The sequence below is a fragment of the Lissotriton vulgaris genome, chromosome 1_2 (assembly GCF_964263255.1).
Source record: "Lissotriton vulgaris chromosome 1_2, aLisVul1.2, whole genome shotgun sequence".
Classification (NCBI taxonomy): Eukaryota; Metazoa; Chordata; class Amphibia; order Caudata; family Salamandridae; genus Lissotriton; species Lissotriton vulgaris.
The window spans coordinates 82,287,276-82,310,773 of record NC_141686.1 but is presented as its reverse complement, the minus strand read 5'-3'; the positions used below and the strand labels follow the sequence as shown (position 1 = coordinate 82,310,773).

Sequence of the window (23,498 nt, the reverse complement as noted above, 5' to 3'; positions counted from 1 at the left end):
TGCATCCGGGGAGCAAGAGGAAATCTGATGGCTAAGAGGTGCATCCTACAAACAGGTTCACCAAGGAGACTCGTCGCGCTTTGCAGCTCCTGGAATTTACTGGGTGTAATCACTGTTTTACTAGTTGGTGTAAGGGTAGGGGTGAGTCGGGTCCGGAGTCCACAGCTTACATATGCAAAAAGTCTCCCGCAGGTAGTAACAACCCTGACTGGACACGGGGGAAATCAGACAAGTTGGGGGGGGAACGGAATTGGCTTAAATTTCAGCACACCTTAGTTCACACCCAGATACAATGATCAGAGAAGTAGTGAAAGTACTTGCGCTTAACATAAAAGGGCTCAAAAATCCCATTAAAAGAAGAACAATTCTGTCCTACTTAGAAATGCAGAGGTAGATATCTGTCTCCTACAGGAGACCGCTCCTTCCCAAAGATTGCCACTGCATGCGCTCGAGGTAGTTTCTTCAGCAATTCTTCTCTTCAACGGGGGACAAAAAGGCAGGGGTGGCAATTCTTGGATCCAAACGATGCAGGAGGAAGTGAAAGACAAAGTGGCTGAAATAAAAGGACGGTTACTGGCATATACTATACAGTTCAGAACCCAACTCATAGTGCTGGGTTCCATATATGCTCCTAATTCAGGACAAGAGGGTTTACTTAAAGAGGCTTTAGGGGATACCATGGCTCCACAAAATTGCATGACAATAGGAGGGGGAGACGCGAATATGGTTATGGACTCGGTCAAAGATAGATCAAAAAGCTACCTACCACCAAAAGTGGGAGATTTCCGGGAAGGGAAGACATGGCTAAGGGAGCTGGGATTAGTTGACATCTGGAGGGAGGCTCGCCCCACTATGACAATACTCCTTATACTCACAAGCACATAAGTCCTATACCCGCCTAGATTACTTTCTGGGGACGATGGAGATTAATAGTGTGGTCAAAGAAGTAGATATTGAACTTGCGGTTCTTTCGGACCATGACACAGTGACCGTGCAGATACATTTAACACTGCGTTCCCGACAGCCGGGATGTTGGAGGCTCGAGAAAACTATGCTCCACAAGAAATCAGTGGAACAGCAAATCACTAAATGTATTCAGGAGTACTTTGCACTCAACGATACCTCTGAAGTAGCCAATGCAACATTATGGGAAGCAATGAAGGCAGTAGTGGGGGGGGGAACTAATAGCTATATCGGCAGCTGATAACCAAGAGCGCAAGGAAATGCGGGCGACCCTAGCTGCACAGGTGCGAGAACTAGAGTGGGTGCACAGCTGGACGGGGCGCCTAGAGTGTGGAGGCAACTAAAAGCAGCCAGGGCTCAGTTAGCTGGCGTCGACCTAGATAGACCGGAGTTTGCAGTAGTTAGACTAAAGTACTCATATTACATTGGGGGTGACCGTACGGTGCCGATTACTAGCAAACAGGCTACAGGTTCAAAGACAACATACAAAGGTCAATCAATCAATCAAAGCATTTATATAGCGCACTACTCACCCAGAGGGTCTCAAGGCGCTTAGGGAAGGGGGGTCCGCTACTGTTCGAACAGCCAGGTCTTGAGTTGCTTCCTGAAGGCGAGATGGTCCTGGGTCAGGCGGAGGTGGGTCGGGAGGGAGTTACAAGTCTTGGCGGCGAGGTAGGAGAAGGACCGTCCCCCTGTGGTGGCTCTTCGGATGCGGGGGACGGCGCGAGGGCGTTTGGGAGCGTAGAAGTTGAGGCGGCTGTTGAGGAATCCTGGGCCTTGGTCCTTTCTATATGGCAGAGCAGACAAGAGGAGGCTACGGAATATCACAAAATAGCTCACTCTTTAAGCAGATACACCAACTGACCGCGACACAACAGCTTATTTGCAGTCGGTTAACATGTCCACACTGATATCAGATCAAGCGAAGACTTTGGACACCCCCATTCGGATCGAGGAGGTGGTCACAGCGGTCTCGCAACTTAAAGTGCTCAAATCTCCAGGCCCAGATGGGTTCCCAGCACTTTCTTAAAAGAAAATTGCCACATTTTAGCTCCGATCCTAACGAGACCATTTAACTCCTTCAGTAGCGCAGACCCAATTCCAGCGACGAAGTTAGCAGCGGCGATAGTGGTTCTTCCCAAACACGAAAAGATAGGCAGGAATGTAGTTCGTACCATCTGGTTTTCCTACTCAACATTGATTTTAAAATATTTACGGGCATACTCGCCCCACGTTTGGGCCCAAATATTCCAAATTTAATAGAACCAGACCAGGCGGGATTTATCCAGATTCGACAAAGTCATTCTCGCAGATAAAACTAGATTAGGAGATCCCAGAGACGGAGCGGCCGCAATATTTGCAACTAAGGCATTGGGTACTTCAAACAGAGATGAGAGCACAGGAAAGCTGCCAGCTGACAAGATACGAAAAATGGCTAATCACTAAAGCAAACTGATTAAGGGTTGATTTCAGAACTGTATGATATGATCATGTATATGCCACCCCCACACGCCACCCAGTCAAAAGAGATGGGGGAGAGAACTAGGAGGAGCCTTTACACAAAAAGACTGAGGGGATTTATTACAGGGTGAAACATACGGCCCGCAACGTGGCCAGTATTGAAACAGCTATGAAACTAGCTACATACTGGTACCTTACGCCGGCGCGCCTTCACAGGGGTTAACCCGGACAGGAGCCCTACCTGCTGGAGCGGATGTGAAAATGAAGGAAAACTAATACACTTACTGTGGGAGTGCCAGACACTTAAGAACTACTGAACTAAAATCTTAGATGAAGTAGATTAGCTATTCGACACGCAGATACAGAGGATTCCAGTGTATGTAGTTCTGGGCCTACCCAGCCCAATCACATATGCACTCAAAAGCATAAGAGGACGGCAGATGGGACTGGCACTGGGGCAGCCTTGTAGAATATCCTGACGTACTAGGGGTCATCCACCTCTCCCACATACGTAGGGTGGCTACATGGATATGGCAAATCTTGGGGATGGAATGGATTTCGGCCTCCTCGAATAACACCGAAGATTCCTTCCAGAAACTGAGCTGCCCATTTCTAACACTGCTTTCAGGAGAATTCAATGAAATCACCCAACCCAAATATTTAAGAGTACTGCAACCGTCAGATCTAGGGAGAAAAAACCAACCACTTGCAACAGACTAGGATAAGATACCATTGACGCAGGACCGAAACGTAACATACATGATATTGGGACTACCGGAAAGGGGGGGGTGGGGAGGAGTTCAGGTTATTAGTTAACTACACAGAGATAGGCTTATGAGATAAAGCGAATTGCATATTGTAGTCGAGCTGTTCAATTTGTATATTGTTTTCAGACTACACTTTGATTATATATGTCCATGATTATACGCTGAATGTAGAATGTTTGAATTCTATTGCTTATGCTTTTGTATTGCTTCCAATAATTATAATACTAATAAACAGATTTAAACATAAAATGCATGGTAAAGATCCCAGCTGACTTGTACGAGAGTATATGACAAACGCTGTGATATTACTAAGCTCTCCTGTTGTATCAAACCTAGCTACAAGTTTATCATACATTCTTGCAAAAGCCTTATGGTTCATAGTTGTAAATCTGAGCTTTGCTTTCCTCTCAATTTTATGTCCTGATAGCCACCTTCTGCTGGGTCATCTAACAGTGACCCGCCGCTTTCCATCTTTCCACAAGCACTTAGATTTGGACACCGTTGTCTTTCCCTGTACCAGCCTACTGTGGTCCTCATTACGATGGCAAGCAGACAGCCACCGACAGACGGTCAGTGGCAGTCCTGCCATCCAGGACATCGGTCCAAAAGCTGCATTACACTGTAGACAGTCAAACCGCAGGGGTCTGGGGCCACGTCCAACAGGATTAAAGGTCACATCGGGACGGCATTCGGAATCCTAACCCTACAATGGAGGCGGTGCCTGGGCAGGGATCGCCGTAGGGATTAGGATATCCCTTTCTGACTGTCTGCTCATGGCAGTCCCACTGCCATGAACAAGCAGATGGAAACATACTTTGGGGACCGCAAGTAGGACCCCTATCCTCCATGGGCCACTACTAAGTGGCCTGGGGCTTATATGTAGTGCCCCCTCTCACACATCCATGCACCGTGTGGCAGGCACCTAATGGTGCCTGCCACACATTGAGGGACCATAAAAGGAAGCTTAGAGCGTTGGAAAGAGGATGGAGGAAAACTAAGCAGGACACAGCTAGGAACCTCTTCCGAAACTCTCTTCACCTATATAAAAAGTCTATTGCTCTAGCTAAAGCAGAATATTATGAGTCCCGCCTAAGTAAGGCAGCTAATGTCCAGAAAGAGACCTTTAAGATTTTGTCGGAGCTGAGCAAAAAAACTGAAAGTTCCCAGTCTCCCATAAATTGCAACATCTTCCAGGGATACTTCTTGGAGAAAGTGAGAACCATTATCCAGGAAATAAAGAGTGGCATGGCAAATGGGATGGCTATACCCACAGCCTCTCATAAACCGGTTGACTGTACTATCGCACTGTTCCCAGAGATTGATATATTGAGTCTGGCGCAGTTGATGGGTAGAATCAAATCCGGCTCTCCAGCAGACCTGTGTCCACCCAGTGTCTTTCGGGTAGCTCGCCCCTTATTGGAGGAATGTATCATCTCCCTCCTTAACAGATCCTTGGAAACAGGGTATCTACCAGCTGAACTTAAGGAAGCACGTGTAAGACCTCTACTGAAGAAACCAGGCGCAGACCCCGCAGTGCTAAAGAACTACAGGCCTAGCTCTCAGTTGCCATTCCTCTCAAAAATACAGCATGTATTAAAATCCTTGTCCATGTACCTGGAGTCTCACCATCTACTTCATGAACGACAGGCAGGGGTCCGAGCTCATCACAGCACCGAGTTGGTGATGCTCTCGGTGCTGGATGAATTGAGAGGCATGGCTGACTGTAAGAAACAGAGCGCCCTGATTTTGTTAGATCTTTCAGCGGCGTTCGATACCGTCAGCCATGCCCTGCTTCTGGATAGATTGAGTGACTTCGGGATCAAAGGCCTGGCCTTCAGATGGTTGCAATCCTTCCTCTTGGGAAGGACCCAAAGGATACAACTTGGGGACGAAACATCCGAGATGGGGACTTTAGAATGTGGGGTGCCTCAGGGCTCGGCCCTGTCCCCACTTCTATTTAATCTCTACCTGCAACCTCTGATTGCTTCCTTGGCGAGCATGGGCTGTAGAGTATTTAACTATGCGGACGCCACGCAGCTGTTGCGGAGTGTCGATAACAGAAGCGCCGCACAACTCCAAGCCCAGAATATCTTGAGGTACACTGTACAATGGATGACGGAAACTCTTTTGAAAATCAACCCAGATAAGACCGAGGTATTGGTGATTCCATCTACCACCTCACCATGGTGTGACCTCTACTGGCCTGCGGAGTTAGGCCCGGCTCCAAAACCTAGCTTGAATGTTAAGAGCCTGGGGATCAAACTGGACTGCGATCTATCAATGGCCAGTCAGATCTCTTCTGTGGTGGGAAGCTGCACTAATATCATCCGACAGCTACGGAAGCTAGCTCCTGTCCTCTCTCAATCCATGATGCGCTCAATCGTAGCAGCCACTGTTATCTCAAGGATAGATTACGGTAATGCTCTCTATCTCGGCCTGCCGAAAACCCTGACCAATAGGCTACAGGTCGTCATGAACGACGCTGCACAACTCATCTTCAGGCTCCCAAGACAAACTAAAGCATCTCCCCTGTTACAGAGCCTGCACTGGCTCCCTATCAAAGAGCGAGTGGAATTTAAGAATCTGTGCACAGCTCACAAGGCAATCTACGGTCTGGCACCCGCCTACATTAAAGATCGCTTGGTGGTGTACAGTCCAATGAGAATTCTTACATCCTCAGAGTCTCAGTTATTGGTCTGTCCCCGGTACAAACTTGTAACCAAGGGAGGGAGAGCCTTCTCTGTGTTAGTCCCTCAGTTATGGAACACACTACCTGAGACGCTGCGCAGGGAAAGGGAATCTCCTACGGTTTAGAAAGGTGCTAAAAACACTGCTGTTCAGAAGAATCATGAGTGCTATATAGGCCAGTGGATGCCTTTTATTCTATGATTGCCAAGTTATTGTTCTGACCACAGATTTCCGAGCGCCTAGAGACCTGCAGGTGATTGGGCGTGATACAAATCTAAAATAACAATAATCTATTGATATTTCTAGATCTATGCACCCTGCCCTGACGAAGGGTAGGAATAACTGGTGTTGGTCATTAAGAAAAGCCACGGATCCCTCCTGGACCTCCAAGACTCCGGAGGCTGCCTGGGGTTGGCAGGTGTGGGGTGAGGGTCAGACCCTGGCCTCAAAAGGACTGAATGGGAGAGCCCCAGTGGCACGGAGCTCCTGAAAAGCGGGCAAATGTGGACGTCGAGGCAGACCGACATCCCGCTCCTCTGAGCGGGTGGTGGTACTGCAGGATGGCTCCCTAGACCTGGAGTGGACAGACTCGGACTGTGAGCCTCGGATTAGTCTGGCACTGCTACAGGCTGAACGCGACAAAGCTTGAGCGTTGCTGGAGGTGGGTCACCGATTCAAACTCAGATGCTAGAATGGGTGATGTTGTAGAGAAAACCCCCCTAACATTGGATTCTTGAACATCTGTTGTGACGGTTTAACTTGGCTGTGGCGTGCCGATTTGGGGAGCCTTTAGAGCGACACAAGAGGGGATGAGTGGGATACAACCCAGGGCTTGTCTGCACATTTGGGATGGTTTTCTAGTCCCAAATTCATATAAGTGGGATGGGCACAGAGGTGGAGTTTATTCGGGCTGGCTCCCTTTCTCCCCCCATTTTTCTTTTACTGCCCTCTTCTTTTCGGTGGGCACTTGTGAGTGACTAGGGCTTGAGTGAGTGTGATTGGGTGAGTGGTGCGGCTAGGGGGGGCAGGTGTCCCTGGGGTTCACTGATGGTTGTGGTGGATAGGGCGCCTCCTCATCCTGGCACGATAACAGCTGGTTGACTGTGGTACGTCTGTGTGGAGGAAAGTGGTGCAGGCACTTGCTTTTGCCCAAGGGTGCATGGATGGAGGCTGCTACTAGTCGTCTTCCACTGCTGAGTGAGGGGTGATGATAGAGGACTGATTTGGTTCTTCCTTTTGTATTTACCCTCCATTGTAGAGGGTTGGGATAGACTGCAAACATTGGTTGATTTTCTTGGGTGGTCGGTTGTGGGGTAGGAATTGTGGGTTTGGAACATGAATGTAGAGGTACGTATTGTTTTTGCGGTGTTTACCCGGTGGGAGTGGTTACCTAGTATAGCGATTTCTGGTGGCAGCATTGGCAGGGTGCATATGATGGAACATTGCAGGGTCATGGCTCATTTTTACTTTGTTACGTGGAATGTATGAGGGCTCAATTCCTTTGTTAAAAGATATAGGGTGCAAACTTATCTTCACAGACATGGGATACATATTACAGGAAACACATCTATCACATTCATAGACTTTAAAGCTCCTTAAGAAGTGGAGAGGTCAAATGTTTTCACCCATGTATTCTACCCATGCCCAAGGAGTAGTGATTTGGGTGGCCCGCAGGTCCCATTTTGGTCAAATGGTAGTGTAGCGGACATAGAAGGGAGCTACATCTTGGTGCATGGCTCACTAGATGGTACAGATGTCTGCCTGATGAACAAATATGCCCCGACCTGGAGAAACATCTACTACTGTACGCAGGGATTCCTTTATTGTGAGCAGGAGTCCTTAACTGTGTGTTGGATGACATATTGGATAGACACCCCCCGAAAACGCACACTAAGCCCCACATGATAGCTGCTCTCCAAGGGGTTATGGACCGCTTAGATTGTGTGAATAGATGGTTCGCAATGCATCCAGAAGCACAGGGTTGTACCAGTTATACACCTGCACACACCGTCTATAGTAGACTGGATCGATTTCTGCTCTACAAAGAGGTGGCTTACTCTGCCCTGCAGACGTGGGTGTTGGGGCACTTCCTTTCGGATCATGCCCTGGTGCTGCTGGAGTGGGGGACAGGGAGCGGTCTCCCCGGCAATATAGACACTCAGACGGGTGGATGGGCATCTCACTTCTACACAGACTAGTATCAGTCCCCTGCTGCATGATCACTTGGCTGTGGCATATAGGGAGGATTCACGGGCTGACTCGGCCACAATAAGGTGGTTCCTTGACGATCTGACGCTTCCGCAACTCACAGAGAGCGATAGGGATGGTCCGTGGTGGGCGGAGGGGGGGTCCGTGATCTCTTTCCCAACCAGAGCTGCCAGCTGAACATAAGACTTCTGGCCATTAACAACCAGCCCTGACAAAAGCTCCAAACACAGACAAGACTTCCAAGAGGGTGGGTACCACAGCCTCTGGGTGACGGATATAAAGCAGGGAGTCATCCGCATTCAGGGATATGACATGGGTGCGGCCGTCCACAGCTATGCTCCAGCTGGCTATATAGCGCCGCAACTGGATCGCCAACGGTTACATCGCCTGTGCAAATGTTGATGGATCTGGAGGGATGGTTTAAGGGTGGATGTGTGGCGCAGGCATCCTATACCGCAACAGGACTTTTCTTTCCTTTGCTGAAGCCAGGGAATGCCATCAGGTCCCAGAGGGACATTTTTACAGTATGCAAAACTATCACATACAGCATGCGAGATATGGACAACTTTTACTGGGGAACCTGGAGAATCCCATACCTTGTAGCTAATCCTTGATCCAGGCTCCTTCTGGGGATTGATCTCCTGCCTATATAAAGCCATGAAGGCAGATCACACAGTCAACGTTTCACCCACCATAAGACAACTTCTTTGGCTCCCGGTGAAGAAGAGGATTAAGTTCAAATCCCTGTGCTTGGTATACAAGGCTTTACACAATGCCGGACCAGTGTTCTTCACTCAGAACCTAACCCCCTACTGCCCGTTCAGAACACTGCGCTCCTCCAGTTCCTTGGAACTGGTGATCCCCCGAACTAAATCTGTCAATTGGGGTGACAGAAGATTCCTTGTGGCTGCTCCAAAATTATGGAACACATTGCCTCACTCAATCAAGACCAGTACTTCCCTGTGGTCTTTCCGCAAAAACCTTAAAACCTGGCTTTTTAATCAATGAACTTTCAGTCCCCTGGTTGGTTAAACATTGCAGCTACATAGCGCCGAGATGCCCACGGGCATTCGTTTCGCGCTTTACAAATGTTTTTATAAATAAATAAACGTTTCCATGATCCAGGGTAGATAGCTGGCAGACTTGACATCACCCCTTATGGAGGGGCAGTGGCAGCAGGCCACTGCCCCTCCATACTATGTACAGGTTCGGAGATGGCCAGCAATTCGCTTTAAACGTACTCAATTCCGCTACTTATATCGTACATACTCGACCGCTACAATTTAATGCGGGCAATCATCAGCGTGCCCAAGTTGCGGCATTGACACGACGACGTTAATACACATGACTTGGGACTGTACCCGACTCCAGATATACTGGTCGAGGGTCCTGGGACTACTGCGGGAGGCCACAGGACTCCCTTTTGTGGCATCGACTAAACATTGTCTCTTGGGGGTCCTGCCGGTCCCCAAGTCAGAGACCAGTATGCAACACAGGTTTGTTCCGTTAGGACTTGTGCTGGCCAAATGTCTTATTGCCATACACTGAACACACTCCACGCCCCCTCACCTGGTCAAATGAAGAACTGATATGTGTGAATGGGGTGTGGCTGAGGAGTGTCGCCTGTGCTTAGTTCTCACGGATGAGAATGCTGAATGTCATTTGGAGACCTGGGGAGACATGTTGGAGGGATTACAGTCAGTTGGGCAGACATAAGAGGGCACATCAGACTCAACCCAAATGGCTGCCTTCGCTTTACAGACACATGGGACCGACCCACCTGCTGATTGAATGAGATTGAATGAGAAGGGGTGAATGGGGAGTGAGAGCTGCCCGAGACGTTCAGTACACTGGAGACTGCGCTGGGACAGGTCATTGGCCGGGGTGTTAGTCCCTTGTGAGTATACTGTTGGATATTCAATATGCTTTATGTCTATGCCCGCGGATAGATACCACCCTCACCTGTTAGCCCATATTACATTACCGCAGATCTACAAATGCGTAAGCCAAGGGTCCACCCAGGGAGTGGGGGAGATCGATCCCAGCATATACTTGAGCCTTTTTATATGACTTAGAAAGTTATAGGAAATGTCACCTCCGCCAATCGCTGCCAATGTGTTAAGTTTATCTGTGTTGTAATTGTTCATGATTCAGTTCATTGAAATTGTACAAACACATCGGACAAGGAAAAGTGTGCATTACGGTGTTACCGACAAGCTTAACCCCGAGCCACTCTCGAGGGCACTGCGGGTAAAGGAAGGATACTCTGATGTATGAAAAACGTTTTCGTCACCGTCCTAGTAACTGTAATCAAGTGCAACTTCATGTATAATATATACTGAGCAATGTGCAATTCTGGAATAATAACCCTACCAGGGGGACCCCTGATTAAATACATCTTTCGGCACCACTTAGGTAGTTTAATTCAATTAATTTCTCTATCTCACTATCCCAGCACTCTCGCACTCATCATGATGGCTAACTACAAAAGATCTCCGCCAAAGAGCCCTTTCGTGGGGCCCAGGAGGTATTGCAGCGTCGGCCCCACTGGGAGGTAAGCCCGATGATGAAGCAGGACACCCACAAAGGTGCGAGGGCACTACCTTCCAATAAGGAAGACGCCCTCTCTCCCGCTATTTTCCAACAAACCACATCTTTCTTAGGAACAGTTACCCTCCTTGTGTATTCTTACGTCTTATTGGGAGCAAGGGTGCTGGACCTTTTAATAGCTCCCCGTCCCATTCCCTTATGTGATTGACATAAGCTAGCATGCCCTGTTTCCGCCTACCAGGCATGCACACCTGAATCATTACCCTATTAAAAGTAGGTGGAACAAGTCTGTGCGTCTTTAAAACACCCCATCTTCAGCACCTACAATCAGTCTACCAGACCATGCCAATTCGTTTACACTGTACTACCATAAGAGAGAAGCCTCTGTTGTAGGGGAGGTGCTGAAACCATGGTGATAAAAAGAAAACAATTGCTTACTATTCCTCTGCCCTCAATGACATGGTTGGTCTCCATATGTGTGTGCTGTTGCAACTTCAGCCTTTCTGTCAAATATTGTACTTGGGTCTCCTTTCAATGATGCTGAAGCAAATGCAGTGGTTGTGCTATTAACAATCAAAACCCTTTTAAAATTTAAGCTGCTAAGGCATGAAATGTTATTAATCTCTGTCCCACATATTATTCTTGTACAGTGTCCCATGCTAAACCCGGCTTCATTTTTCCCTACTTCCCTCAATGGATAACAACAACTGCATTCTCACCACTGCTTACATTACAAAACCCTATACTGACCTAATGCACCATCACCAAACTATGATCTTATATCCTATGTCGATCAGAGAAGCCTAATTGCTGGTTATACTGTTTGTATCACACACAACGTTGCTGAGAGTCAATGGGTACCGCAAGTACACACTGCCCAGTAGCTTGATTGCTCCTACAAGCACTTGCAAACAGCGAATCAAACAAAAAACTAATATTCTTCACTGGCTTACAGGACACATTTGGGGGAACCTCATGTCAGCAGAGACTTCAATTAAAAAGCTTTGGCAAAGCTGATAGCCCCGCTTATGGCAGTATTGGCTTTGGCAAAGGTTTTATCGTCGTTATACAGCAGCATCACTACTGTGCAGAACAAGAAACAAGCATTTGCAATGCAATAGGTCTCGCATTATTTAAGTTTGAGCTATTAGCATTGTAAATGGCAATTGTTTTTTGCTTTATGCTATAGTTTTTTTTTTACATAAAAAGCTTCATATAAAATATGTTTTATTAAAGTTATTTATGCAGTATCTAAATTTTGTTTGCATAAAACAGTATAATACTATCTTAGTAAAAAAGTCAAATATTTTAATGGAAATTCACCACATGTTCATTTATGTGTTGGTTTTGAAAATAGCTAAATTAATAGCTTTGTCATTTACAATGCCAATAGTTATAACTTTCGCAAATGTGACACCTATAGCATTTGTCATGCAACATTTGTATTTACGTGACTTAGATGTATTGATATTACAAATAACAATGGCTTTTAATTTTTTTTAATACTTAATAAAAGTGATTGTAATTTATAATGGCAATAGCTTAAACTTTTGTAAATAACTTTTGTGAAGATTATGTTCAGTGTATTTTATTGTAACAAAATCCAAGAACAGAAGTGAAATATTAACATCTTTTTGTGACATTTGTAATAAAGCTTGAAACATTGAGAGAACATATTTGTGCTGTGGTGGTGCTGAGTGATGCTGTGGTGATGCTGAGTGATGCAGTGGTGGTGCTGAGTGGTGCTGTGGTGGTGCTGAGTGGTGCTATGGTGGTGCTGAGTGGTGCTATGGTGGTGCTGTGGTGGTGCTGAGTGATGCTGTGGTGGTGCTGAGTGATGCTGTGGTGGTGCTGTGGTGGTGCTGAGTGGTGCTGTGGTGGTTCTGAGTGATGCTGTGGTGGTTCTGAGTGATAATGTGGTGGTGCTGAGTGACTGTACTCACTGTCACTCTGCACTCACTGTCACTCTGCACTCACTGTCACTCTGCACTCACTGTCACTCTGCACTCACTGTCACTCTGCACTCACTGTCACTCTGCACTCACTGTCACTCCGCACTCACTGTCACTCCGCACTCACTGTCACTCCGCACTCACTGTCACTCCGCACTCACTGTCACTCTGCACTCACTGTCACTCTGCACTCACTGTCACTCTGCACTCACTGTCACTCTGCACTCACTGTCACTCTGCACTCACTGTCACTCCGCACTCACTGTCACTCTGCACGCACTGTCACTCTGCACTCACTGTCACTCTGCACTCACTCTGCACTCACTGTCACTCTGCACTCACTCTGCACTCACTGTCACTCTGCACGCACTGTCACTCTGCACGCACTGTCACTCTGCACGCACTGTCACTCTGCACGCACTCTGCACTCACTGTTTCTGCACGCACTCTGCACTCACTGTCACTCTGCACTCACTGTCACTCTGCACTCACTGTCACTCTGCACTCACTGTCACTCTGCACTCACTGTCACTCTGCACTCACTGTCACTCTGCACGCACTGTCACTCTGCACGCACTGTCACTCTGCACGCACTGTCACTCTGCACGCACTGTCACTCTGCACGCACTCTGCACTCACTGTCACTCTGCACTCACTGTCACTCTGCACTCACTGTCACTCTGCACTCACTGTCACTCTGCACTCACTGTCACTCTGCACTCACTGTCACTCTGCACTCACTGTCACTCTGCACTCACTGTCACTCTGCACTCACTGTCACTCTGCACTCACTGTCACTCTGCACTCACTGTCACTCTGCACTCACTGTCACTCTGCACTCACTGTCACTCTGCACTCACTGTCACTCTGCACGCACTGTCACTCTGCACGCACTGTCACTCTGCACGCACTGTCACTCTGCACGCACTGTCACTCTGCACGCACTGTCACTCTGCACGCACTCTGCACTCACTGTTTCTGCACGCACTCTGCACTCACTGTCACTCTGCACTCACTGTCACTCTGCACTCACTGTCACTCTGCACGCACTGTCACTCTGCACGCACTGTCACTCTGCACGCACTGTCACTCTGCACTCACTGTCACTCTGCACTCACTGTCACTCTGCACTCACTGTCACTCTGCACTCACTGTCACTCTGCACGCACTCTGCACTCACTGTCACTCTGCACTCACTGTCACTCTGCACGCACAGTATCGGGCTTGTCTGGTTCTGCACCCACCTCAGGGTTCCGGGTGGGGCGATCCTGCCACCCCCCTCGTCGTATCCAGGTGTCTTTCTTCCCTGTGCTCAGTCTTCAGTCGCTCCGAAGCCCGTCCCTTGGAGCTATCCCAGGCGGGTCTCTGCCAGCAGGGGCGTGTTGTGCGTTTGCAAGTGGTCTATCTCCGTGTGGCCCTTGAGGTCAGGGTTGGCTGAGGTGGCTATCTCATCCCTTCTCCTTCCGCCCGGTTCGTGAATATGGTCCGGCCCTCTCCCGTGTAGCGCTTGTCCTCTCACAATGACCCCTGGTGCAGGGGGGGGGGGTGGGCACTATCTCTTCTTCCAGTTCCTAGTATCCCCACTGCTGCTTCAGGGCCTTCTTCCCCGTTCGGCTGTGTGCCTTGTCACGTAGGGGGAGGGGGGGCAATGTCCGAAGTCTCACCCCCTGCCGCTCTCGTGATCGTTCTGCTCTCCCTTCCCTGCGTGGCCCCGATTCCTTGCTAGTGTCGTCCCTGGCGGGGTCAGCCTCCGCTGCTGGTGCCTCCCGTAGTCTGTCGCCTGCCCCCGTGTCTCGTGTGTCCTCCCCACCGGCCGTTCCACAGGCGGGAATGTGTGTATGGGGGGTGGGGAGAGGGCACCTCCGTCGATGCGGGTGGCACTAATGGGAATTCGGGGGTATGCACCGGACCGGTAGGCCACTGGCGCAAGGCCTCCCCCCAAGCGGTCCCTTCCTCCGCTTTTGACTCCTGGGCTCACCTCCGTTGTAGGCGTCCAATCTCGCCTGCGGGAACGGACCAGCTCCGCCGATCCAAGCGCCCGCGGTTTTCGTCGTTGGAGGGGGAGGGGTGCGGGGGGGGAGGTGAAGGGATCCCCCCGCTCTCCGCTCCCGGGTAGCACCTCCACCAAGCGCCGTGCCTCGCGGGTGGGACCCGTTCCGCTTCTCCCTCGGTCTCCGCGTCTGTGGTCCGGAACCTCACTCAAACGGCCGCCATCTTGGTAAAGGCGGCCGGAATTCAGTCCGGAGCTGCTGCTACTTCGCGGACGCCTCTCTCCGCACCTGAATGAGGCCCGGGCTCGGTCTGTCGCGCCGCGATTCCGGCTCCGCCACAGCAATCAGGCCGCCTCACAGGGCAGGTTCGCTTCGCCACTACGGTTGCTCAGCCCCTGGCCTGCGACCAGGAAGTCAGGCAGGCCGGGCGGGACAACCGGAAGTAGGAGGGCGGGAGCCTACCCCGCCTCCCACGGAAGAGCCGCGATTGTTTGGCGCACCGGAGCAGGCAGGAGCCTACCCTGCGCCCCGGTGCCGAAGAAGGGAAGAAGAGTCTTGCTGCCGGTGGGAGCCGCTGCACTGAGGATGCCGGTGAGTGGGGCTTCGCGGGGGGGGGGGGGGGCATCTGTATGCGCGCGCGGCGGCGGACTGTGTATGTGTGTGAGCGTGCATGTGTGTGTGTATGTGTATGTGTCCTGGAGTCTGTGTGTATGCGTGTGTGTGACGGGGGGGGGGGGGGTTGCCTGTCTGGGTGCCTGCGTGTCTGTGTAAGTGTAAATGCGTGTGCGTGTGTGTGGAGCCGAGAGGAGAGGGGCTGGTGTGTGTGGAGGGGTCTCTGTGTATGCGTGTAGGTGACTGGGGTGTGCCTGTGTATGCGCGCATGCGTGAGTGCTGTGTATGCGTGTGGCTGTGATGTGCGCATGCGTGAATGTTGACGCGCGTGCACGCAGCTCAATCCAGCCGCTCGTCACAGTTTTGTGTCCCTCATTCCCCCGTGTCAGACGACTATAAGTCTCCAGCCTGGACGCATCCTTCGGATGCGATGTCCAGGCGAGACCTAAAAAGGGTATGACATGGCCAGCATTGGACTTCTCATAGTGCTTTTCTTTGTTTTTTGTGTGTGTTTTTTATTGCTGGCGGAGGGAGAGCATGGCGAGAGGCTGCAAGCAGGACTGGGCATAAATGGAATATGAAAGGACTATTTATTTAGGCATAAATGTACTTATGAAAGAGTACTATTTCTCCTGCTACACCAACTGTAACTCTCGAAATGTGATCTACACTTTCTGGTGCCAGTGTGATAAAATCTACATTGGAATGGACACCCAATGGGTTTGCTGCAGTATCCATCAACAGAGGATCAGAATATGTTGGGGGATCACTGATGCTTCTTTGGTGGAGTACATTCAACAAATGGGTCACACAGGACAGGATATAAAATGGCAAGTAACTAAACAAGTATCCAAGAATAATAAAGTCGCTAACATCCTCTGGACTCTTATGAAACTTGAAAGGAGATAGACAGGCCAGCTGGACAATACAGGACATAATATCCATGTAAAAACTATAAAGACGGTATCCACCAATAGGTAACAATGCCTGTCCATTCATATGGATAATACATACCAGTGAATACCGATGGGGATGAGGTGGTGTCAGACTGTATTGTTATGTCTGTTTTCTCAACATGTTCAAATTTGGATGAGGATACTGTAGTTCTAGTATTATTGTTGCTCATATTGTTCCTCTATCGACTTGTTTTATACCTACCACATTGAGCCAATTGAGTGTTTTACTCATAACTATCCTTTATTCTGGTTTTCTGTGTCCTTTTAAACCATCCTTATTACTCTGTCCTCTCAGATGGTGTCTTGTTTTTAACTGACTGCTTGTTGCAGGCATTGTTATCAGAGGACTAGTCTATTTGGCATTGGACCTATTGCTTAGGTGTGCCACTCCTTTATCGCGTATATGTATTGCGTGTCATTTTCTTAGTCATTATGGACCACACTCACCAGTTTTTCAGGTTTGGCTACATGGATGCTCTTGGGCTCCTCTTCTGAAATATTTTCCCTTATGCATGTAATTATCTTTTTGGTTTGATAGTCAGTCTTTAATTTTTGTGCTTGATAATTACACTACTTGTTGCCTTTCTCTCTTTTGCTGCACACTACATTTCCCAGCAACGTGTAACATCACATGCCATTGTGCTCCTATTATCACAGGACTTGGTCCGTGTATCGGATTGCACGCCGTTTTAAGTTCCCAAGATCGGCTTGCATTATAGGGCATGCAGCAGTTTTTCATGGGGCCTCTTGGTTTCTAAATTTTGGGCAAAGCAAAACTACCATGCGTTACATTTGCTTTGGGCAATTAGCTAGTAGGCAGGTTTTTCCTACTTTGGCTCTACACACACCGTGTCTCTCGAAGCTCCTACAGTGTTTGGGTTTCATTCATTCATTTACTTCAGTGGAGAAGTGTGGCTCACGGTGTAGAGCAGGCAGACCCGGAAGCTGAGGTCAGACACGGGACCAGGGTTCAATTCCCAACGCGGCAGGGTCTTGAGCTCAAATGTCCACGGACTTGATAATTCTCGCTTCGGTGCCTGCTCTAATCATGGGTTCTCACTCTACAACTCTGGGCATTAAGCTTGCTTAATCTCCACAACGGCCCCCCTGCGGCGGGATGCCTGGCTTTCACCTTGGGGATGTCCTGTAGGGGCTATCTCGCAGGGAAAAGCCAGGACGGGTTCCCAAGGCAAGCGCCAGGAAACCTCCGGGTAGCTGTGCGCTCAATAAATGCAATAATAATAATAATAATAATAATTCCCTTTATTCGTTAAGTTGCTTTAGGAATAGGTCTCTTAACCTTGTGTTGAATTTATTCACATGAGTTCTTGCAAGCGTATCCCGCTAAGTAAGTTACCCCTCATGCCTTTTGGTTTCAGTACGGACTTCGATGGACCTTACTGTCTTTGACTGTTGTTTATATGTGGGAATTACTTCGCCTATACTTTCAGATATTTTTAATTTATTGTCTGGTTGGCTTGGGGTTAGGTGTACTCATGCCTCACTATTTCTTATCTTCTGCTCCATTCTCCTAATCCCTACGGATTTCGTCTGTGCCTTGGATGGGACGTATTATTCTACATTTAGATTGTGTGTATTCTAACAAAACTTTCTAGGAAAGCCTTGATGTTTATTTGATATATGTTCCAATAAGCCATGTTCTTTTTTCGCATTGCAGGGTTTTTTGTTCTCTCTTTGCTTTCCCCCTTTAAGTAGCTTTTACCCTATATTTCTTTTAACAATTAGTAGTGATGATGATCATGATCATTGAAACTATAGGGGTTGAATCTCGACTTACTCATTTCATATGAACGGCATCCTGTGGTTGAACAACATTTTTGCATATTTGGAAATCATTATCAGTTGTTGAGACTTTTATATGTACTGTACTTTAATGCAGCCTATAACTAATACTTTTATGTCTTTTTAATTATTGCATTGCACCTGAATCTCGCCAATTCTGCACTGCACTGTAGTCATTCTTTGCTATTGGTATTCATAAATTGAAGCATATTTATTTAACTCTTACTGAGTGTATTTATCAGACCCTCCAGGTTTTTGAGATGCGCACATCATGAAATCAGCCGACTAGCGCCAATACCGCAAAATGTATCTTTTTGGCACAAAAAATGGTCTCCAGCAGACCCAGAAAAATGGTGACATTTTATTGGCTGTATGAGCACACGTCACTACATGGCGCTGTACAGCCATAATAGCTGCCTGCTTCTTTAGCAATATTACAACCTCCATCAGGTTCTATTAATTGCCGTGGAATTTTTATCACTTTCTAATAATCTGAAAGACTACTTACCAGTGGCGGCTCCTCCGCTAAGTGGGAGAAGCATTGCCCCACTGCTCACAGAGCAGTGTAAACGAAAATATAAAATAATATGTGAAGCTATTATCATTTTATTTTCCGTATCAGCAGGCTGGGGCGAGGAGTGGTTGTGAACTCTGAAAAGTGCGCATGAATGTTTGACCGGCCCTCTCAGGCTGGCCAAACCGTCATGCACACTTATTATGTTCTCCATGCAGGCTGCATTACAGCCTGCATAGAGAACATGCGCAGGCCCCCATTCCATGGCTGAGCGCCGAAACACAGCACTCCGACCAATCGCAACGTTGCATTGCAGCATTGTGATTGGCTCAAGGGAGCCTGGGTGCTTCCCATGAGAGACTCACTCAACGCGGGAGAGGAAAAGAGACCCAGCGAGATCAGGTAAGTGAATGTAGAGCTTCATGAAGACTACCAGGAATACCAAGGGCTCTGTGACCTGGACTCCTGGGGAGATGCATTGTTATGTTATGTTATGTTATTTTTATACTTCTATAGCGCACGGCCACTCCACGGAGTATCCCGGCGCTTTATCGAAGGAAACCCAAAACCGAAGAAGGGAGAACATAACACTGAGAGGACGTGCAGACACAGGAAGCAGCATCAAATTAAGGGAAAAGCCATGTCTTAAGGGCCTTTCGGAAGGACAGAAGGCTAGAGGTCTGTCTCAAAGAGATTGGGAGGTCATTCCAAGCATGAGGAGCTAAGTAGCGAAAAGACCGTCCTCCTGCTCTAGCACGCTTGATAATGGGGACACTCATTTTTGATAGGGACGAAGATCTGAGAGATCTGGGGGGGTTATACCAGGACAATCGTTTGGAAATATATTTGGGGCCTATGCCATGTAAGGCCTTGAAAGTCGTGGTCAAAGTTTTAAACAGAATCCTTTTAGCAATTGGAAGCCAGTGTAGTGTTGAGAGAAGATCAGTGGCTCTGGCTTTTCTTGGAAGACCAAAGATGGCTCGGGCTGCAGAATTCTGGGCGATTTGCAGACGCCCGACCAGATATTTGGGAAGTCCCAGAAACAAAACATTAGCATAATCCAGCCTAGAGCCAATCAGTGCCTGGACAATGATTTTTCTGTGCTGGATAGAAACTAGAGGGAGGAATTTACGAAGCATCCGAAGGATGCCGAAACATTTCCCAGTAAGAGATGAAATATGCGGTCCGAAAGATAGCTCGTTGTCAATCATAACTCCCAAATTTTTGGCTTTCAAAAACTGGAGTCAGCTTAGAGAATAAATTAGCCCACGGATCAGTAGTCGAGGAGCAGAGCCCTCCTCAGAGGGCATGCCTATGCTGGCTCCTGATGCTGGGGTGCATGCAGGAGTGCTAGAACAGGGAAAAATACAGCCCCCTCAAACAAGGTTAGAATTGGATCTGTGCTTCCGCAGACCTGCAGAAATTTTAAACATGCCTATTTGAATGAATGAATGAATGAATGAATGAATGAATGAATAAAATATTTAATAAAGCGCGCGATGGCCGAGCGGCTTCCTGGCGCTGGGGACCTGATCAAGAACTCGGCAGAGGGGACCCAGGGAAGATTAAGAGGGGAATGCCTGAAGGAAGAGGAAGGTTTTAAGGGCTTTGCGAAAGTGGGAGTAGATGGGAATGGAGCGAATAGAGAGAGGAAGGCTATTCCAGAACTGGGGGGCAAGGACTGAGAATCGGGTTCCCCCGGTTCTGGATTTGCGGAAACGAGGGGTGTGAAGAAGAGAGAGAGAGAGGAAGAACGGAGGGTGCGAACAGGGGCATGAGAAGAGACAAGAGTGTTGATGAACAGGGGTGCGGAGCGAGAGTGAGCCAAGAAAGCTAGACAGGCCAGTTTGAAAAAGGATCTGAGACGGACAGGGAGCCAGTGAAGTGATTTAAGAGCCGGGGTGATATGAGAGGATTTGGGGAGGGAAAGGATGAGACGAGCAGCTTGGTTTTGAATGGCCTGTAGGCGGCGAGATTCGTAAGCAGGAATGCCCACGTACAGGCCATTCCCATAGTCAAGGCGAGAGATGACGAGGGCCATGACTATGGATTTGAGAGCATCAGAGGAGAAGAAGCGGGAGATTTTCCGGATTAAACGGAGGGAAAGGAAGCAGGAGGACACAACAGAGCTGATCTGACTGTGCATGGATAAGTCATGACTGACTTTGATGCCAAGAGTGCGGACAGAAGAAGAGGGAACAGGGGGGGGACCAAAAGAGAGGGGCCAATGTGCGGGAGTCCAGGGGTTGGAAGAGCCACCGGTGAGAACAAGTTCAGTTTTATCTGGATTGAGCTTCAGTTGGTTAGCGCACATCCAGTCAGAAATGAAAACTAACGTGGAGCAGAACTTGGGAAGAGAGTCAGGGGAGGAAGAAAGATCGAAGACGAGCTGAAGGTCATCTGCGTAGTTATACACAGAGACCCCCAGCTCAAGAAGAGAAGTGATGAGGGGGTGAATATAGAGATTGAAGAGGAGAGGGGAGAGAGAAGAGCCTTGGGGAACTCCACAAGTGACAGGACGGGGAGGAGCGGAAAAACCGGAAAGATGAACTGCCTGGGACCTATCCTGAAGGAAGGACGCCAGCCAGGAAAAGGCCACGCCCCGAATGCCCGCTGCGCTGACACTTTCAAAGTGAAATGCTAAAACAGAGTCACTTGATTTAAGGCTGAAAAGGAATTTTTACGAGTAAATAAGTACCGCAGTTTTGCCGCAAACTTTTCACTTTCGGCCTTCAGATTTTCAATTTTTGTGCCGCATGTAACGTATTGGACGGTCTGGTTTATTTGTATGGATTACACGTTTGCTTACGTTTCCTTTTCCCTCCTTTCCCCCACTGAACCAACTGTTTGGTATGTTAATGCCTTCAGGAGGCATGGTTAGTGGTACAGTCTCTGGGTGGCCCACTGATTTAAGAGTGTCAACACGAACTACAGCCTCCCCTCGCCACTAAGGTGGTATCCCTTTTCTCACTGACAGGGTGCTGCGAATTATGTGGCAACGAAGGACTAAAGTGTGAATGAAGCAGGGTTAACTAAATAAATAATGTGGCAAGAATAGGAAAATGATATGGTACAATATGGAACGTTCAGTAGCAAAATTTCGCAATTTTGTTATTTTATGTAATTATGGTCTCAGCAAAAGTTTAAACTCATTAGTATCAGTTTAACACATGAACCCAGCAATCCGCAACTAAAAGGTTGCTTATTGATCTTTCCAGAGATCTCTCGCTGCAGGCTAGCACCTGTGGTGCTTCTTGTAAATAACTTGATCCCTTTATGTTAGAAACAATACTTTTGTTCAAGCCTGCAGACTGTGCAGAAGATGGTGGATTATCGGTCATTCAAAGAAAATCCATCATACTGTGGAAAACGCAGCGCAGAACATTTTGTTACAGTGGGCTATTGAATTTGCAGTGCGGTCAGCCTAGTGTATGATTCTTGTACTCAAATGTGTGTGATGTCTCCATTGCAAAATATAAACCCTCCAGTGTGTGTGAGCTTTGTCCTTCTGTTTGACACTCTGATAGTGACAGATTTTGTATTTTGTACGACAGGCTGAATAGATGTCATTTTCATCATTGCGTAGGACACTATTGATTGTACTACAATCTGTAATGATATTAACAACAATAAGAATAGCAAGGTGTATAGGACCAATATTGATTAGGACACACAAATACTATCGTTTCCCTGTGTGGACCCACCTAGAGCATATGATGTTCCAGTTAGGTGTAAAGCATGCTCCTGGAGTCTCAATGTCTTAAGCATTCAGTGTCACCATCTTAGTATGCGAGTGGAGTCTTGAGTATTGAGTGCATCTGGTTTCTAAATTCTGTATGAGAATTGTGTATGCCTCAGAGTGTGCAATGTTTACACCGTTGTGCATGCCTTCTGATTGTTCTCTATCTTCATAACTGTCTACAGTGTTAATGGAGGGGACTGTGCTGCCTATCTAGGATTGTGAGAGACTCATTAAACGAGTGAGGTTGTCAGAATTGCATACAACCTAGAGTTTGTGATGCCTTCATTATTGCATAGGACTCTGAGTGTGCTGTATATTGAGCACTGTAGACCCCGGTTACTGTGCGACCTCTTGTACCTGCTCTATTGAGCAGTGTGCAGTGCAGCATCTCCTTGCACAGATCAGTGCATATCTTCACGCCGCCCTGCACTAGGTCGTGCACTTCATTCTCTGTTCCTTTCTGGGTCACGTGGTGATGCTCTCTTGTGTGCCTTGGGCTCACATGCAGATGAGTTTGGGGACCGCGTTTCTCGCTTCAAGTGAAATTATATCAGATACAATACAGTTGGGCTGAGCCGCTCTATTGGTCCTATTAAAAGTGCTTCACCTGATTTGTATCACTTTCAGAACATCTACTTCACGGTGATATGACGTGTGCCATAAATGCTTTAACAGACATGAGCGTGCTAGACCTTTGGCTTTTCGTTTAATAAAGTATGGTCACTGTATATTATGATATGATAGGCCATACCATACCATCTCATATAATGACATGTCTTTGTATGGTATGGTCATTGGATATGAGGGTTTATTAGATAGTAGGGTATGGTATGATATGGCCGTTCATCAACACACCCCAACCGCAGTCTGCCAAGACTACCTACAACCTCAGACGTAGCTGGAACAAGATAAAGGACAGATTGGACAAACACCCTCATTGCCCACCAACCAAACCTCATTTGCGACCTGCATGCCAAAATCGAAGTCTTTAACAATTGCATAACCCTAGCACCCCTGAAGAACGTCAGACACTCAAGAACCAACATCCGAGTCAGCTGGTACACCAAAGACCTCAGAAACTCCAAACGAGACTACACACAGCTGGAGAGAAAACGGAGAACCAGTCAGGACACCACTGCAAGAAACACAGGTCTATGCTCAGGAAATACCACACCCAATTCAACGAGGCAAGAAAAACAGCCCTAGCTCACAGACTTGAAAACAGCTCCAACAACTACAAAGAGGTCTTCAATATTGTCAAAGAATTCTCCAACACCACAGCTGCCAACAA

The 23,498-nt window shown here is 48.0% G+C and overlaps 1 protein-coding gene across 12 annotated transcripts in view; it reads right to left on the bottom strand.

Annotated features, from left to right (window-relative positions):
• ERC1 (ELKS/RAB6-interacting/CAST family member 1) overlaps positions 1-23,498 on the bottom strand; it is a 2,439,553-nt gene that overhangs the window by 2,352,482 nt on the left and 63,573 nt on the right. The window lies entirely within an intron of this gene.